The sequence below is a fragment of the Protopterus annectens genome, chromosome 4.part0, assembly GCF_019279795.1.
Source record: "Protopterus annectens isolate FY-2018-M chromosome 4.part0, PAN1.0, whole genome shotgun sequence".
NCBI classification, from domain to species: domain Eukaryota; kingdom Metazoa; phylum Chordata; order Ceratodontiformes; family Protopteridae; genus Protopterus; species Protopterus annectens.
In genome coordinates, this window is record NC_056733.1 from 1,977,157,134 (window position 1) to 1,977,172,662 (window position 15,529).

The following is a 15,529-nucleotide window of genomic DNA, read 5'->3' on the forward strand; positions in this document are numbered from 1 at the left end:
TGAGGTGTATACACGCTTCCCATCTCTGTCCAAAGCCCAAGACTCCTTGTTCGGTGGGGAGGTGGAAACAGGAGCTCTGTTCTACTACCTCCTCCTTTGTGGCCATTGACACAATAATGGCATCAACCAGAATACCTTTACTCTTGTGGGGAGGATACGAGTGCTCAAGGAACTGTCAAGCACACTTGGGAATAGGCTCCATGGTGTCAGGTATCATCCAAGCCCAGCAGGAGACCAGATGAATAAGCTTGTCCATCAATGGAGACATTCAGGACACAGATGGGCCCATCCCGAACATCACCAGAAACACCAATTCCTCAGAAGAAGGGGTTTTGGCAGACCATCCACCTTTGCACTTCAGAATCTAGAGGATACCCCCGGAAGGAGATATTATCAGGTAGAGATCGAGGGGATCCTTTTCCCTCATTGAGATCTATGTCCTCTGTCAGCCACTCAAAGGGGGAGTTGATGTGCTTCCTCTTACACATTCTCTTCCAGTGCACCTCCTCTGGGAGAGACTCAGGGGAGCAGTCAGAAAACTAGGGGGCTCCCACCACTGTGGGAGGCTGGAGGAGGTCCTAGATGGGCTTACCTTGAGCAGGATGGATGGGACCAAGGCTATGACCAGATGAGGACTGCATAGGATCTGGAGGAACAAGAGATGCATTTCCAGGTCTGGAGAATGCCCTCTCTGCCACCTGGAAGGCCAACAACCCCAGGGATCCATCTCCCCATCTCCTCGAAGCCAAAGCAGGAGGAGACACGAAGGATGTCACCCTGAACTCATGGCCCCCAGACAACACCAGAGCCATGTGCTCAAGGGCTGATGCTCTCAGTGGTAAAGACACAACTGGCCATGTCAGAGCTGAGTCCACCCACCCCTGGAGCAGGCACCAACCTCTTGGGTCTGGGACCCACTCAGATCTGAGTCAGTCTGGAACACTGGCGGAGTCAAGGAAAGCAGTATCCTCGGCTTCAATACTGTATTGCTTGTGACATCCAGATCCTGGGATTCCGAAGCAGACTGTCGGATCAAATGAGGAATCACAAGGAAAAGAGATATGGGGTCTCATGGATCCAGGATGGGACGGAGAGGGTAAGAGCCCCATCTCAATCTGAGCCTTGAGTATGCTCTGCATTATCCTCTCCATGTCGAAGTGGGAGAGTCTAGAGGACCTACAAGACACTGAGGATGGGTAGATCTCAAAGGGGAAACAGATGTCTCTTGCCTCAGCGTATGGCTCCGAGACCTTGGATCTGAAACCTTTGCAGCTGAAGAAGACTGGCTTGGAGAAGGTAAGCTCTGAATGAAAACAGCCTTGGATGAATCTGAAGGCACCATAGGAGCCGGGGCATTTGGATCTGAAGTAGGTTAGTCCAAGGAGGAGCAATGTCAGGGGTGAATAGTGCTGCCCTGGCCTTCCTACGATCCATCGGTGATGGATCTGTCAGTTTTTTCTTCTTCTCCAGACCTGGAGCAGAAAGCCCAGAGGAACCTGGAAGTACCCTCTTCTTTGGCTCCTTCTAAACTTCTGGTCTTGAGTCTTGGCTGCAGGAAGGCAACTGACTTTTAAGAATTAGCTTGTTAAGGCAATTTGCTAAGGGGCAGGGATTAAAGGCCGCACACACTTCGCATTCCTGCTCCAAAATCCAAATAAGCAGCACCTAAACAATACATACACTTGTCATGGGAATCGGAGTGTGGAATCTTCTGTCCACAAGAGACACATCTCTTAAAACCGGTGGGCTTTTCCACCATTGCCACACAACCAAGCAAGCAAATACCATGTGCACTTCAAGTACAGTAAAAAAAAGAGAGGCAACAGACCACAAAATACACTAACATTGTTAAAAGGCAATAGTAGTTAAAGAAAAAATACCAGGTTAGCAAAGGGTAAAGAAAATACACAAATGGCCGTATGGGAGGGAAGAAAAGAGAGAACAGAAATATTAAAAAAAAAAAAAACCCTAATGCCAACAAACTCTAACAGAAGGAGGGGAGGGATAGATCCAGTTCTAATAGGAGTTTAAGCAGAAATTAGATAGAAAAATTACAGAAAAAGGCATGTAAATTACCACTTATCTTATCACTAGCTCGAGATCAGTGTAGACGCATCTGTACAGAAAGATGGTAAAGGAGATATGAGGGGTTGGGGAAGCCGTAGGGCATTGTGGGAGGAGCTCGAGACTGGCAGCAACTGTCTTTTGGAATGGCCGGTTCAGATCCAAAATTGGATCCAAGAACCCAGTCATAAGGAATAATGAAATAAATAACATCAGATAAACTTGTTGCACTTGGTGCTGGATGGTAAATAAGAGACTGCAACAAAGTTTCCTCATTTGCAAAACATTTTTGTTTTGTTGCTGCCAATGTTGACAAGCCATATGCGAGAGAGTATAATTTGTCTGCTCAGCCTGTTTGCAATCACAATGGATGCCCCATGGATGTGTGTCGCTATGAAAAAGCAATGTTAAGAGATGACCTACATACTTGCATGGCTTCTCAGCAAAAGGTTATGAATGTTTCCCCCCTGCTTTTTGACTCACCATAGCACTGCCATGGATGGCCACCACCTTGGGAGAGAAGATTTTGAAAGACCTGCAACACAAGGATGACTGCTCTCATCTCCAAGACATTTATGTGCAACTCATCTGTGACCCATGTCCACTGGACTGTTGTGTCATGAAAAGACCTTCTCCCAGTAAGGACATCCATGATTAGAGCAGCTGTTGGGATTGGTTGAACATAGGGACCTCCTGAGTTAAAGTTAAGGACTGTCCACCACGGCAGGCGTTTTAAGCAAGTCTTTGAAAGTTTTATGGCTTTTGACTTTGGTTCTATTGCTCGACAGCAGTGAACCCTCAGTGTCCATTTCAGAACTCTTGTACACAGCCTAGTGCAAGAAACTAGCTGAATGGTGGTTGCCATAAAGCCTAAAGTTTTGAGAACCAATGTACCATCTGGAGATGGGTTTTGGGAGAGGTATACCACTGCTTGGACTGTTTTTGAGATTCTACCTGGGGGAAGAATGGCCAGCTGTCTTACCATATCCATTCAACAGCATACGAATGTTAGAGACTAAGAAGGCTCCAGCTGACATTTTGGAAGACTAACTGTGACTCCAAGGTGATCAATGGATTAAGGATATGACCTACTCCGACCTACACCACAGACCCATGCTAACAGTGAGAGGGGTCTATGTGCCCCTACTGATCAGTGTGTGCCCACAACAAAACCCAGCAGCCCAGTGTCAATAACCTACTAGCTGTCTGGCCAGTGTCCAAATGCAAATAGGTTACACAGAATAGTTCTCTTGAGCAAAAGCTTCACTCTGCCAAACACAGACTATGGCCTGCTACATTCAATTTCAGTTTACTTGCATGATGTAGCAAGGAAGTGTATGACATGATGTAGGGAGGAGGCTGACCATCCTCAGTATCCAAGAAACAAGATAGGATGCCACAGCAAAGCCACTTGGCTTGGGATCCACAGTACACTACTCAGGGGAAGGACAGACTACAAATGAGGAAATTGTGCAGAGGGAGAGACTTCAGAAGACAGTGACAGATGCCATCAGAATTGCTGACAGACTAATGGCAGTCAGACTTCAATCGAAGGATAGAATATTCACAATCTCAGCTTATATTCTACAGCAGGGTTGTGACAGCAAAGAAAAGAAAGCATTCAGGCAGCAGTTGCAGGACCTACTACATAAAGCAGGATAACATAAGTTGGTGTTGGTCGTAGAGACTTGAATGCATGTATCTGGATAGAAAGAACAGGATATGAGGACTGACTGGGTCAACATAGATGAGACAACAGGAATAAAGGAGGAGAAATCATTCTAGAGTTCTCTCTAGCAAATGGCTTGATGATGGCCAACATACAGTCCAGCAAGAGAGATAAGTCACAAGATCACATACAAGAGGAGCCATCATGCAACTAAGGTAGACTTCCTCGTAGTAAGGAAAGGGTACTGGGGTAGAAACAGTGATTGCAAAATCATCTCCAGTGAAACACACAGTACACAGCATAAACCACTGGTTGTCCCAGTCAGCTGCAAGCAGTGATCAGAGAAGGCTCTAAGGTTAACAGGCTGAAGACCTGGAAGTTGGCTGGACAGAAAACACAAACTTAAGAAAAATACTCTGGGGTCTAGCACCTCAGGAAGAACCAGAAATAAATGGAATGAAGAAGAATGTCAGTGCTTCAAAACTGCACATGTGATAAATATTGAACAGCTATGCAGCCGATGTAGGTATGGAAATAAGGCACATAAAGAAAGCTGGTGGTGAAACGCAGGAGTCCAGGAAGTCATCAAAAAAAGGAGAACTGCAGGAAACAGTGTGGGAGAGAAAAGACAGACCAGGCTAAGAAGGAATACTGGCTAGCTAACAAACAGGCTAACAAACAGGCTACGACAGCAGCCTCATTAACAAAAAACAGTTATCAAAGGCACTTCATAAACTTGGAAAGTAACTCAGCAGATGGCACAAAAACTATGAGGATGCAAGGCCAACACAGAAAGATTAAGAAGACAAGTTATTGACATTCTTCATAAGGGGTGCTCGCAACAGCCTGGTCACAAGATCACAGGACAAAAACAGATGGAATAAGTCCTTCCAGCTGTCTCTGAATGAAAAAAAAAAGCAAACAAGATGTACTGCCCCAGACACACACTATGATAAAAGAAGCGGAGCCCACCCTAAAAAAAGTACGAAGAGCACTAAGAAAAATGAAGTCAGGAAAGCAGCAGGCTCTGATAAATTCATGACAGATATGATCTAGATGTTGGGTGAGTTAGGGGAGAAATAGCTCCTGAGAGTATTCATAGCACTATGGAGAGAAAGGCACATCCCAAATGAACAGAGGATGAACATTATAGTGCTAAAGTACAAGAACAAAGAGGACATTCACAACTTTTAGGCAGTATAGAGGTAACAAACCTCTGTCACGCTGCATGAAATTTTTGGTAAGGGTGAATGAAAAACGGATATGCAGAGTAGTAGAAAGTAAGACAGGAGATGAGCAGTTCGGATTCAGATAAGGATGCAGCACAACTGACCCAATACCTGCAGTGAGGCAGACAGTTGAGAAGAAGTTGGAGATGAGAAAGAGTCCAACTGGACATTCCTTGACTTGGAGAAAGCATATGAAAAGTTACCCAAGAAAGTGGAGTTGGACAGTCCTGCAATGATTTGAAATCTCAGAAACAATGGGTGCAAACAGTGCAGACTATGTACAAGGGACAGAAAGTGAAAAGTACAAAAAGCATTTGGACTCTCACAGTTTCCAGTGTAAGTGAGTGGTGTGCATCAGGGTCCAGCAAACAGGTCAGAGGGCACAGATCAATAAAGCTAATGCATGCAGATGCGGCATTACATGCAGACTCTGAACAAGAGCTTCAGCAAATCATAGAGGAATCGAATGCAAAACTGATGGCAAACAGGATGGAATGGAGTACAGATAAGACAGTTGTAATAATAATGAATGGAAGAAAATACAGGAAGTTGAAAACTGAGACAGAAGGGAAAATAGTTAAACAGGTTAACAGCTTCAAATGTCTGGGACAGGTGGCTGAGAATTGAATTCTGACTGAGGTGGTCAAAGCTATAATCAGAGGGGCTGTAGACAACTGGCACAGAGTTTCAGGGGCAGTGTGTGACAAGAGGAATGCAAAAGAAGCTGAAAAGTAAAGTGAACAAAACAGTGGTGCAACTACTGCTACTGTATCGTGCAGACATCTGGACAGTGAAGAAAGTTGATGAAGCTATAGATGATGGAGATGATGTGTTTGAGACTGGTGGTAGGATAAACACTGTGGGACAGAAGATGAAATGAAAACATCAGAGCAGAAGCCCAAGTAGCTCCAATCGCAGACAAGGTCAAACTGAACAGATTACAGTGGCATGCACACAGGCGCAGGAAACCAGACAACAATCTGATGCAGAATATTATGGACAGACCGGAAGAAGGCAAGTAGAAATAAGGGCATTCAGCAAAGGGATGGGTAGATTGTGTAAGAAAGGAACAGCGACAGTTAAGCATAACATTGAAGAAGATAGGACAGTCGCACTGAATCTAGAGAGATGGCAGTAGCTGACAGAACACCCTGATGCCTTTTAGAAAATGGGGGGAAAAAGAAGGTTGATGATGATGATCGTGATCCCGAAAGATGCACATAGTTGGAGCAAGTACTGTCTTGCCATAATGAGTTGTTCCACTGCAGATGCAGTGAGCAGTCAGTCATCTAAACAAGGGAATATTTTTATTTGCAGCAGTCACGTGGGTGGAGGAGACGAAGCACTTTGGTAAGACCCCAGAGCAGCTCTCTGAATTGATAGTGACTAGCATTTTTTTTAAACAAGAAACATCTTTATTAAATTATCCCTTATGACACAGGCAATCATGCATTTATATAAATGAAAACAAATCATACTGACATATTTTTAATTGCAAACATTATAGATTCATAGATGCTAATACTAAGCTAACAACCACAACGGTATTTTAAGCCTAACCACACATCCCAAATCTAAGACAAGTTCTGGTACCCTTGATAAGTGTAAACAAGGGCTTGGGAGATGAAACATTTACAAGCAGGGGCCTGCGAGATTAACCACTTATAGGCTGCCTGCATCCATTAGAGACATAGGTGCCAAACCAGGGATGAATTTGCTGTTCCCCATCCAATTGTCCAAGTTGATCTTGAATTGGGTTAGGGAAGAACTCTGCTTCACATGGATGGGGAGCCTGTTTCAGAGATGGTGTAGTCTCTGGGATACATAGCTGTCTCTCCACGGGACCTATTTACAGCACAGGCAAGTTGAAGTCTTTAGAATGTGTAATTCTGGTGCTGTCTGTTTTGCAGATATGCAGGAGGGCCATCAGAGTGCAGTCTGACAATGCCCTGTATGCCATGCATAGATCTCCCCTCAACAGCCTGTAGGAGACAGAATACAGGGATAGGGCCTTGAGGTGGTCTGCATAGGACATGTTAATTATGATCGGTTTTCTTTTATTATACGTCAATAAACTTTCCAGTCATTGTCAGTCAAATATTACATAGCTCATTGAAATCATGCCTTCTTTGATGCCTCATACCTTATCCAAAACATTATTCTGCATGTATTGTTCCTACAATTCCGACTTTTTCTATGTAATTTGCTCCTATTCTTTTCTAAATATCCCATTTACAATTGTTTTCTCTCTGTTACTATATTCACTATTTCTAGTACAGTTGGCTCGGTGTACATATATCTATCCTGGGGATCCAAAGAGCACACACAATCTCTTACAAGCAGGGTAGGTTGGAATGTACAGTGACCATCCAATAAGACACCTTTGCATATTAATTTAGATGGGCTAGGTCTAGAACTGTACTGAAGCCGAGTCATTCCGATACCAAGGAGAACCTTGAGTAATATGTGGATCCTCTCTGGTCTGATGGGGCCTCCTGGATAGCTATTTGTTATTTCAACACTTTTATTATTATTATTACTTTACAACATAAACAAATATACATTAACAGCAAAGAAAACAAATGGTATTAATCTTTGCATACATTATATATTACATATCTATAACTATCAAACTATATCAAAGAAGCTCACAAAGGGGGCACTACTGTTAATATGAATAAGAACATGTATAATGCCTCCATGCTTGTTTGTTTTTCTTTATCTGATGAGAATACTTTTAGAATTACTTTTTTAGATGTAAAAAAATATATTATGTATGTGAATATGCTAGTCTATGATATGCAAGGGGATAATGATATCACCATTGATTTATTAAAATTTTTACAGTGCCATACCCTGTGATACCACAATTATATGGTTTGAAGAAAGTGCATAAGTCTTTGTCTCACCCCTATGAGATTTATTGTCTCAGGAAGGGGGTGGGTTACTGAACCCATTTCCATTTATTTACAAGCCATTTTAACTAAATACGTCATTTATTGTGAATGTTTTATAAAGGACAGGGGTGATTTTTAAATAAGCTCTTTGAGTGGCATGGCACCAATCTTGAAATTGATTTTCTACTTGCTAACTAAGAAATAAAATTCAGTGTTCACACTAATACCCAATGACTATGGCATTAATGCCATACGCAATTTTCTTTGTTTTACTATAGGTATGCAGACTAGGGAAATGGAAAGTATATGTAAAGGAGTTTTACTGGATGGTCACTGTACATTCCATCCTACCCTGCTTGCAGCAGATTGTGTGTGCTCTTTGGATCTCCAAGATAGATATCTGTACACCGAAGTTTTGACTAAGAATATTTTTATTTTTGATAACCAACCATATTTGCAGGTTGTTGGTGTTGCCATGGGTACCCCCATGGCTAACACCTACTCAAACCTAGCTCTTAATCAATGGGAATATGAATTTATATACAGTGATCTGAATGATTAGAGTAATAACATTCTAACGTACAAACGGTTTGTAGATTGTTTTTTAATCTGGAAAGGGGATGAGCAAAGTCTTAACGAATATAGTAGATATTTAAATAATACAACAAGCTTTTTACAATTTAAGATGACCTGTTCACCAGAAAATATTACCTTTTTAGATCTCAAAATAAGTAAGGATTTGGGTTTAATGAAAACTAGTGTTTATAGGAAAGAGGTGCATATTAATCGTTATGTAAAGTATGCATGCTCCACATGCTCAAAGGGGTCATGAAGGGCCAGTTTACTAGGATCAGTAGACTCAACACGGATGACCAGACATGTTGGAAGCAAATGCAACAAATGGCCAAGGAGTTTCAGGAAAGAGGGTATACCAATAGTTACAGAGGGTATAACAAATGAGATTTTTAATATTCGCGGTACTGTGGCTAAATCATTTTTTCTTGGGTTGGTTGGTCAGCAGCAGAGTACTAATGTTGTTGAACAGCATGATGAAATTAGATATGTCACTATGCATAACGTTAGAACTGAGGATGTGAAAAGTATAATAAATAAGAATTGGAATATTAAGAGCTTTGCCTGATTTGCAAAAGTTATTAATTAGATGATAGACCTAGGTTTACACATAAGAACTGTAAAAAATTAAAAAGGAGATTGCATTATAAAGATTTTACGACTGCTAATAATAGAATTAGTAGTAGGTCTGGAACCTCCCCTGTTTGAATTGCAGCTGTTGTGGGGACAAAAGAACATTTACTTTGTGTTATGCCACATGTAATACCACCCATATTGTCTACTTAGCAACCTGTGTAAATTGTCCATGTTTCTATGTTGGAAAATGTAGCTGGAAGTTTAGGGAACGTATTGTCAAGCACAAATCAGACATGCGTAGGAAATGTACAAGTAAATGCCCTATGCAAACATATCTTGGATACTGACCCTAACCATGGATTTAAATTTAGGGACATTCATGTAGTATATAAACATATTGGGGAGATATCTAAATAATATTTTGGAGTGTATATATATATATATATATATATATATATATATATAAATAAAACTATCATCAGTCCAACATTACATAAATTGCTGAATTCTTGCCTTCCCTTAAACTTCACTACTCCTCCTGACCATTAGTCTGCATGCATTGTTCCCCCAGTTTCCATTTATTTCAATGTAACTTGCTCCATCCCTTTTCTAAAGGTCCCTGTTCCAGATCCTTTCCCTCTTTTATAAAATATTGAATACTTCAAACTATGGTTAGTTTAGACTTTGATTTTTATTTTCTAGTAATTGTTTTTTTTTGGGGGGGGGCAGCCAAAAGAACAAAACTTTGTAAGATCTTACTATGTCTATGTAACTCAGATCCTGTGCCCATAACCTCTCAAACTCTGTGCAAGAAATCTAGATAAAGCTTGGCAAAATGGAGGGACAAAGGCCCATAAAAGGGACAGATTTTAAATATTGCTCTTATAAACTTAGGAAGTTGTTAGAGTAACTAGGATTTGTATTAACATATATTTTCTGAAGGAAATGAAGGCTGAATCTCAAATGTATGTCATTGCTTAGTGATGTCAGTCCTCAGATAATCCCAATGACTTGCCTGAAAACACCAAATTTTATGAGGAATAGACCAAAAATTTGATGAAAAACTCCGGACATTATGCAAAAATCTGGACAGTTGTCCCAGCTCAAAAAAAATAATTTCCTTAGTTACAGGCATTTGCTCACCCAATAGTGTACTGTGTAGAGAATTTTAAAAACTGCCAATTCATTACACACTCAAAATATATGTCCTCAGTTACATCTTACTTCGTCGTCACATATCCAACATTTTCGAAATACCTGAGGAAAAATTCTCTGAAGTCTGCCTGGGTATAAAAATACCTATGCAAACATTTCCAAGCAAACATCCTAAACATTCTGGACTTTGTTGCATACTCGGAGCTATAAATATGTCTACCCATTGTTATCTTGTAAATCGCTCTTCCAGTCTCTCTTCCCAGTCTTTACAACCTCCTTTGACTGGTTCTTACAGTAATCCTGCAATACTCAATATGTCCTACTAATGATCCCTTAACACCAGCTTCTGTTCTAGACTCAACTAAAAACTACATCAGAGCAGGTCTTTTACTTAAAGATTCTCTATCCCTGGGAATTCCAAGATGGCTGCACACTAATAGCTTAACTTTAGTTCTCCCAGTGTGAAAACAAACTGAGAAACAGCAGCCTGTGGTGTTGTCAGCTTGAATACAATTCAGTTACTGGCTAGCAAGTACACTGCCTGGGTGCCTGCAAAGAAGAAACTAAGAGAGCCTGAAAGAAAATCAACTAGAAAAGGTGAAGGGAAAACACTGACTGAGAAGAATCCTGCAGACTTTCAGTAAAAACCAGTTCAAGCTCCAACTTTGCTGCAAAACATGTCTTCCAGTATTCTGGAGGAAAAAAATAAGTGAAATGTAGTCAGAGCTGGTTAAAATAAATGAAACACTGAAGGAGCAGATCAACTCAAATAGCAAAAGCCTGGAAAAATAGAAGAAGCCTTAAACAGATATTCAGATGAGCTGATAAAAATGCAAAAATCAGAGATCGAAATTAAGAAAAGGCTGGCTAAATTAGAGACTGCTTAAGAAGAGATGTTTCAAAAATGTTGGAAGCAGAGGACAGAGCACATAGGGAAAACGGAGATTTTCTGCTGCACCAGAGAATCTAAAAGGAACAGACTGTATTAATTTTATGAAGGCACAAATAAGCAACTGGTCTGGTATTCCACAGCAGGGACTGTTAATGGAAAGGGCACACCGTGTACATTTCCCAACCAAACCATGAGAAAGTAGTCAAAACCTTTATTAGTAAAGAGGCAAACCTAGCAGCAGAAAGAGTTTATCTGGACAAAAGTGTGGCAAAAGAGAAAAGTATTAAAAGTTGGAGAAAGTAAGTGTTTATGAAAAATGATTATTCACTGTACAACAGGCAGAAGGGAACAAAATTTACTCCAGTAATCAGAGAATGTTGAGAGGTAGGTATGAGATTCAAGCCATTGTATGCAGCTGTCTTCAGAATATTTTTTTTCCTGGAGGATCAAAGTAATTTTCTGATGCAGAGCAGGCTAAGGAGGAAATGCAAAAGTTTGTCCAACAAAAATGAGGCATCAAGCAGAAGGAGACTCTCATTCTTCTGATAATAAAGCACAGTGAGACACTTTGAAACAGTGGAAAAGTTTTCACTAGTAAAGGAAAATGCTTGATAGACAGAGAAAAGCACAGAAGTTGACCAGAAGAATTGGGAGTACCCTGGAATTAATCTCAAGCTGGGAGATGGAGATAAACAGGAAGAACACCAACAACAGGAAAATTAGTGAATAAATGTGAGAATGCGAAGCATCAATTGCATTTGTGAAACATAGTTCTACAAGAATAAGTGGAAAGAGTAGATTTTTGTTTACTTCATTAAACATGTGAGGAACTGAAAATTATTTGCTTCACTTTGTGTCATTAAAGTTTAGAAGGATTCTGAGGGGAGGAAGAGGAGAAAGTTAACTGTAAGTAAAAGTTTTAACAGTATTTCTATGAAACTTTTCACAATATATATTGCACATTTTATAGTAAAGTATTTTAATTGTTCTTGTATGTAATAAAGTTATTAAAATAAAAGATACCATTTTCCTCTTCTCTTTCTTTCTTCTTTTTGGTATTAAGAAATGTAGGCATTACAGTGCTAAAAGAGAAGAAAAGCTAGACAAAAGCATGTTTAAGTTAAAAGGCTGTCATACTGGATTGCTGAGGTGGGGAAAGGGTGTAAAAGTACACAGATCATAATATATGTAGAGCTGATGTATTTTCTCTTACTTTTTGTATAGATGAATATCTGAATTAAGACCCTTGATATAAACCAATACATTTTAAGTGGAGACAAATAAATATGAGAACACCAAATATAATGAAACATTTTCTTTAGCAATAAATGTTTCAGCTTGCCTTTCCGGCTGCAACAGAGGACTACATTATTCTTTTTTCTCTTACCTTTCCATGCAAGCAAGCTGATAACAGAGCAATAACAGCCAGGGCACTGGTTTCGTCAAGGGTAAAATGTAATAATTTCTGAAAGCATGTAAGTAGTTTTCACACTGGGGGATAAAGATAAAAAAAGAACAGACAACAATTAGTGTAAGCAGAAGCGCTGGTAATTACATGCATATTAGCATGGATAACCTCAATTTCAGGTTAATTAGGGCCTGTGTTAACAACTATTTGACACAAATGTTCTTACTAGGAGGGTTAAAACTTTACTGTTTGAAGATGTGCACAGTTATGTGTGTTTGTATTACGTTAACAGGTTATGGGTTGTCCTGGGGGGGGGGGGGTTCAGAGTTTTTGCTAAAATAAAAAGTCTACAAAGATGGCATGAGTTCCAATGTTGATGATAAGAAAAAATGTATGATGGATTATTTGCTAAACATTAATGGGTGCACATATCTCAAAAGCTGGAAGCAGACATTTGAAAAGTTGCCATTTACAATAGGTGGGAATAATGACTAATTACAATAATGGCAGCACTTTCCATATTATCTTGGAATGTAAATGATCTCATGTATAGACAAAATGGAAAGAACATTTAATTATATTATGAATGCAGAGTGCAAATAGCAAACCACACACAAGACAAATTTAGAAAGAACTGAGCATGTAAATTTGAAAAATTTCATGATGAATATTCTGCAGAAAATCAAGGACAAAGGAAGAGAGAAGTACTTATAGTAACTGCTAGAAGAGCTCCAGTAGTGAAGGAAGAGGGGAAAAAATATATTAATGGCAGATTTGTAGTAGTAAAGGGCTACTAACAAGGGATGAGGATTATGCTGGCATCTATTTACATTCCACTTAAAACTGTTATTTTGGAGCTTAAATACATTTGGGGAGAAATAATCAGCTTTCAGCAGGGAATTTTACTTAAAAGTGGGGATTGGAATTTGATTTGCAACAATGAGGCTGTATATGGGGAAACTAGAAGGGAAAATATAACAAAAGATAGTAGATTTCTGACAAAAATCTATGAAAATATTTGGTATGAAAGCTGTAAAATCAGTAGTACAGACTCTGAGAGAATTTACATGTTATTTCCCAAGGTACAATACCTGGGCTGGATTTAACAAAAAAATATATTTCACAGGAACATGCCCACTTAATTGAGAACTTTGATACACATCTAATAACTGTTTGAGATTATGCACCAATAATTACCAAGATAAAAATGCAGGATAATGAAGAAAGATGAGACACTGACATTTCCCCATCCACCAGTTAAAAAAAGAGGAATTTAAAGAATGGGTAGTGAAAATTATCCGGGAGTTATTAAGGAAGATAAAAAGTACTCCAGAGGTTACAGCTAGTGAGTGGGATAAAAGCAAAGTAACGTTTAAAAATAAGGCTGAAATAAAAGAAAAAGAGATATGATTAAGAAATAATATGAATTATTTAAATGGGCTGACATTGGTTAAGATATTACAAAATAAGGGGAATCTCACTGAACAACAACAGGCTTAACTGCAAAGTGTAAAACAGAAAACAAGACACTACCTGGATAATATGCACACATTTAGAAAGACTGCTATTAAGCAACTGCTTTTTGATAAGAATAACTCCAGAACACAAAAACCTTTGACACAATGACTTAAACAACAAAGTAGAAAGGGTTATTGCCAAACTTACAGAACCTATAACAAGAAAAATAACCAGAGATCCTGAGATATGTTGGACATTTTATGAAAATTTGTATAAAGCACAGAAGTGGGGAAAATCAAGAAAAAGCACAAAAAGAAATATGTATGGAAGACTTAAATATGCCAAGGTTAGAGATTGATGAGGCTCAACAGCTAACAGTCAAAATAGGAGGAGATGAGATAAAAATGGTGATGCACAACCAATCTCAAGGAAAGTCTCCAGGAATAGATGGTATTCTGGCAGAAGTTTGGAACTTAGGAGCGAAGAAAGTGATAAAGATCCAGAAGGTTTTGCTTAACAGTATTTTAAAAGGAGGGGAGGCACCAACATCCTGGAAAAAAGCTGTGGTGGTTGTCAATACCTAAAAACGGAAAAGATCCATCTCATCCAGCTTCATATATGCCACTTCAGTTATAAGTGTTTATGTCTACAATGGCTTAAAGAATGCCAAAGATTAGGCCAAAATTGATAGATATGGATCAATGTGGTTTTGTGGAAGGGAGGCAAACATTTGACAACATTAATAGAACAAAAATGATCCAGAGGGAAGCAAAATGTAAGAAAATACCACTGCTATTGGTGGGTCTTGATGATAAACTGGGATTTTATGAGTACGACAACAGACGTATTTGCATATCCAGATGGATACATGAGGGATCTGAGGCAAAAATCAAAGTGGAAGGATTCTCAGATAAGTTGTGTCTGAACAGAGGAACCAGACAGGGGTTTCTTCTTTCCTTTTTATTATTTGCATTACATTTAGAACCACTGTCAAAGAAAATAAGGGACTCAGAAATTCAAGGATACAATTGGTATGTTTTGCAGATTATATTGTTTTGTAATGTATTAATATGTATATGTATATGTTTTGATGCAATTTCAAGTATAATATGAATATATTATGCCCTTTAGTAGCTATTAATCTTGAAATGTTGATAAAAATGTGTTGAACTATATGTATAAATAAGTGTTTATTATTAGATACAAAGTATGTATGAACACTTATTTCGTTTTAGCAATATATAATATAAGCACATAATTATTTGTAAATGCAATGCGATTTATATTTAGTTTTGTAGTAGCTAATAACATAAAAAAAAATTGACTTAATGGAATGCAACATATTCCTTTAAGAGTTCTTAGTGAAAAATCTCATTAATTGCCATGTTTAATTATTTGATTAAGTTTAGCTTATGATAGGTAGGCTGTGTCATGTGTTTGTTGGATTTTTAAGTATAAAGGATGTGATGTCCTGATAAGAATTTTATTAACACTGAAGAAGGACTTTTGTCTGAAAGCTGTTTTATTAATAGAATATTGGTACAACGCTGTGGAACGTGCTTTTGCTTTGGTACTTTGGACTTTTTGTTTGCTGGTTCCACTTTTATC

At 39.0% G+C, this 15,529-nt stretch overlaps 1 protein-coding gene across 3 annotated transcripts in view; it reads right to left on the reverse strand.

Annotated features, from left to right (window-relative positions):
- TBC1D9B (TBC1 domain family member 9B) overlaps positions 1–15,529 on the reverse strand; it is a 2,477,681-nt gene that overhangs the window by 2,132,905 nt on the left and 329,247 nt on the right. Inside the window, exon 1 of one of the 3 annotated variants that reach the window (XM_044069593.1) lies at positions 12,443–12,519. The exons of the other annotated variants lie outside the window; for them this stretch is intronic. The gene's annotated coding sequence lies outside the window, so the exon portion shown is untranslated. Of the gene's footprint in view, positions 1–12,442; positions 12,520–15,529 lie in introns of those variants that run through there. 3 annotated transcript variants of the gene reach the window in all.